Genomic DNA, 4,723 nt, shown 5'->3' with positions numbered 1-4,723 from the left:
ATTCTAGAAGTCCAAACACAACACATCCACAGGTTCCCCGCTAGTCATTCTGGTTGAGACTTCGTCGAAAAATTATAACAAATTAGTTAGGCACAATTTCCCTTTCATGAAGCTATGCTGACTCTGCTTCAGTAGATTATGATTTTCCAAATGTGCTGCTATTACTCCCTTAATAATTAATTCCAACATTTTTCCAACAATAAATGTTAGGCTAATCGGCCTCATTTGGAAGAAGATTCCAAGGTGTGTTCTTCGAGAGTGGAGATTGGAAACCCTCATGTGGAAGACAGTTCCAGTAAGACTAGTCGCCTCACAGTGTGACAAGCATCATGGGTGGGGGGAGGGGGATTGATGAGAAATCTAGTTGTTTTGAGTGTATCTGCCATTTTGTTTCAGAGTGTGGGCTGCCTGATTACAGTTTGCCTATTAGTTTTCATGGATTGTGCACTTACTGTGAACATTAAGAGTATACAATAGGTTTTGTAACCTGTATTACCCTTACAAATTTGTATATGTCCATAAAAGTATAGTTGGGGTTAAGGAGCAGTGAAAACTGGTTAATCTTGTCTTATTTAATAAATGTTTGATTTTTTGTTATAAGTCCATCAGCTGACTCGTGTGGCTCTGTTCAGTAGTTGCCTTTCATATAGAATCCATACCTATTTAAACAAAAAATAAAAGTTAGGATCTATCTATCGGACAGCACGGTGGCACAGTGGTTAGCACTGCTGTCTCACAGCTCCAGGGACCCATGTTCAATTTCAGCCTTGGGTGACGGTCTGTGTGGAGTTTGCACATTCTTCCCATACCTGTGCAGGTTTCCACTGAGTGCTCTGGTTTCCTTCCACAGTCCAAAGATATACAGGTTAGGTGGATTAGCCATGCAAAAATATCCCTTAGTGTCCCAAGGCGTGTAGGTTAGATGGATTACAGGGATAGAGCAGGGGAAAGGGCCAGAGAAGATACTCTGTCAGAGAGTTGGTGTAGGCACCATGGGCCGGATGGCCTCTTCTGCACTGTAGGGATTCTATGATGACTAGGATTTTATTCTGTTCTTTCAAGCCAGATTCTGCGCTGGGATTTGACTTGTTCAGCAGTAACATTAGCTAGAATCGTAACACCATCTAGCAGTCCTCCATTGTCAGAGAGTCATAGAGCAATACAGCATGGAAACAGCTCCATGCCAACCATGGTGCTCTCCCGGCTGGTCCCAATTGCCCGCGTTTGGCCCATATCCCTTTCCCATCCATGTACTTATCCAAATGCTTTTTACATGTTGTTGTCGTACCTGCCTCAGCCACTTTCTCTGGCAGCTCATTCCATATACGCACCGCCCATTGCTGTCTTGAAGATTTCAGTTTATTTTTAAAATACAGCCAGAAAAAGTAAAATTAGAAATGGTATCTTTTTTTAAAAGCACATCTTTGAAACAGTGTTAATGAGTAGGAAAGGAACACAATGAATTCACAAAGTAGTGTTCAAATGAATTGACAGTTGGGTTTTAATAGGAAAGAAGGAATGTCTGAGAGAGGCTCTAAGATCCGACAGATCGAGTTTGATTTGGAGGTGGTGAAGTGCACCTTTGTTTCCACGTAAAGATGATGCTGAAAATAGGTCAGTGTATATGGACAGGGAAACTGCCAGACGCCATATCTGAAATAGGGTTTGCACCTAACGCTTGCTGGCAGCATGCAGAACAGGCAGATTTTAATAACATTCAGTGTGCAAGCTGGATTGATGCCAGCACCACCATTTTAGACATCCACATTCTAACTTACGTCATCCCTGAGCCTCACACACCTGAACACAAAGTTAAATGGCATGAAAGCTACCCCCACCACCAGTCCTACTGTAGCAGGGAATACAGAAACCCCTACTGCCGAGACTATTAAAATAAAGTAGATTAGTTTAAAATAGGGACCACAGCGTGCCTAATATATATCAAAGGTATCACAATGTGCCTCACTTATATGCTACGTGAAGGTATTGTCTGAATAAGAACATATATAATCATTTTTTGAACAAGCAATTATAGATTTAAACTGTATTTTTGTATTTACTTGTGAGCTTAGGCCGACAAGCAGTTTACCCCTTGGCATAATGGGAAACAGGTTTAATTAGCCAGGCCACATTCTTTTGGAACAATGAAAGATAGAGCATATACCTTGTCATTAGGGGCAGGCCAGGCAGCTACCAGCTACCAAGGTTTTTGAAATGAATAGAAAGATTCAGCTTCTAGCTGCAATGAATAGACCTATTCAGCCTCCTATGATAAGGGGGCAAGAAAACAGACAGGGAAAATGACTCCTTTACTGTTCTCAGGACTGCAGATGCTAGGAATGACCCTGGGATCTACCGGATTTGCGTTGGTAAAGTTACTAGGCAACGGGGGGAAAGAGTATGGGTTCGGTTGACCAATGAATTCCTAATTCTGCTCGAAGGTAGAATGCTACTGGCTGAAGTAAATAGAGTGTATTAATGTAATTGGACCATCCAGTTTGATGACAGGTGGAAGGTCAAATTTTCAAAAATGTATATCTGTTGTGCCCATATGATGTAATGTCAGAGAATGGTTAGAATCCTCTGACCATCTCTCTCTCAATATGTGTTGGTCAAATAAAGAATGTCTTTAACCGCATACTGTCTTTCGCATAATCTTTGTGTTTGCTGAGATCAGCTGAATACAAGAACCCCAGTGGGACACCCCGAGGAAATCCCCTAAATGCTACTTAAAGAGATTATGAACTACTTACTGGTTAGTTGCTAGATTATTTCTTCTACTGGTATAATTCCATGCAATTTTGGAGCTTTCTTGTACTTAACTAAAGCTGTAATAGTCTACAGGGAGTGGTCTGGCTGGTATTGCAGTATTATTTGGAGATTTAAAAGATTGCGCTAAACCTAGCCGCATTCAGACACGGTTGAATTAGTAGGGCCTCCTCTGCAAATTGCGTTTGACTGGGAGAATGAAGAGAGGCCATGCAGAACATGACATTCTGTTCAAAAAGGGAGGAAAGTGTAAGAGATGTTATCAGGAGGACTTGAGGAAGAATTCTGTTATCAACTTCAATGAGCACCAATTTTTGAGATGTCTTCACTTTATTAATGAGGTTATGACTGAAAATTATCAATTGCTGCAATCACCACTCAAACTCAAAGTAGTACAAATCTGGGAAATTGACTATGCTTCTTAATCTTCATGCATCTGGCTCCTTACAGGCTGCTGCTAGGGATATCTTGCAGTTTGTGGTGCACTTCTACATAATGGAGATTACTGAAGCTCTTTGTACAAATAGAGACACATTCATCTCATTCCCTCTTCAAAGAGATTTGTTTGGATTGCCAGTTTCCCATGGTACTGAGTGCCGTTGACTGCATCAATTTCTTTTTCTTTGCAGGTGTCTCATGTCAACTCTGCCATTTTCCTAAAAAGAATGGGATTCCAATCCCTCAGTACACAGTTGGTGTGCGACCAAAAGCAACAGGTCACAAATGTTTCTTTCCAAGACAGTCCTCTCTGTGTTAGCTGTGTTTGAACCTTCATGGTAAGTCAAAGTGACTGGATGACAAGGGTTAACCACTCATGAATGGCTCATGATTCCACCTGTAATCCACATGCATGTACTGAGCAAACATATACTGAGAGCCATGCTGCCACAAGGAACATTATAGAACAGACCATTGGTGTTCTCAAGCAATGTTTCCATTGTCTGGAAGTCCTAGAGAAGCCCTGCAATAGTTAGCAAAGTGGGTGTCAAAGTTTGCAGTAGCATGCTCCATGCCACACAACCTTCCCCATTATGAGGGAAAAGCCCCTGTTACCACCTTGTTATCAGGCGGGGAAGCTAATGAGCATGAGGAGGTGGAAAAGCAATTGAAGGAACTAGATCTGTGAAATCAAATGACAGTGCCTCTTCACCTTCACTTTCTTACATACATAAACATACATAATAAATAGAAGCAGGAGAAGGCCATTCGGCCCTTCAAGCCTGCTCTGCCATTCATTATGATTATGGCTGATCATCAAATTCAATACCCTGATCCCACTTTCTCCCTACATGCCTTGATCCCATTGGCCCCAAGAGCTATATCTAATTTCTTCTCGAAATCACATGTTTTGGTCTCAACTACTTTCTGTGGTAGTGAATTCCACAGATTCACCACCCTCTTGGTGAAGAAATTTCTCCTCACCTCAGTCCTAAACGGTTTACCTCTTATCCTCAAATTATTACCCCTAGTTCTGAACTCCCCCACCATCAGGAACATTTTTTCTGAATCTACTCTTTCTAATACTGTTAAGATTTTATAGGTTTCTATGAGATCCCCTCTCACTCTTCTAAACTCCAATGAATATAATCCCAACTGACTTAGTATCTCAACATATGAGAGACCTGCTATCCCAGATATTAGCCTGGTAAACCTTCACTGCATTCCCACTATAGCAAGAACATCCTTCCTCAGATAAGGACACCAAAACTGCACACAATACTCCAAGTATGGCCTCACCAACATCCTATACAATTGCAAGCAAACATCTCTATTCCTATACTCAAATCCTCTTACTATCAACATACCATTTGCTTGTGTATATATGATGCATGTGCAGTATGAGCAGTGGGTGATGATAGTGCAGTTGGGGAGATGTAGCTTCATGTAAAACCATTTAACTTCTTCCTGCGCTGAATCCATGTTCTTGGAATTACCCTCTGGCACTATTTTTCCC

This window comes from Mustelus asterias, chromosome 2 (assembly GCF_964213995.1).
Source record: "Mustelus asterias chromosome 2, sMusAst1.hap1.1, whole genome shotgun sequence".
Lineage (NCBI taxonomy): Eukaryota > Metazoa > Chordata > Chondrichthyes > Carcharhiniformes > Triakidae > Mustelus > Mustelus asterias.
Note: the sequence above shows the minus strand (reverse complement) of the source record.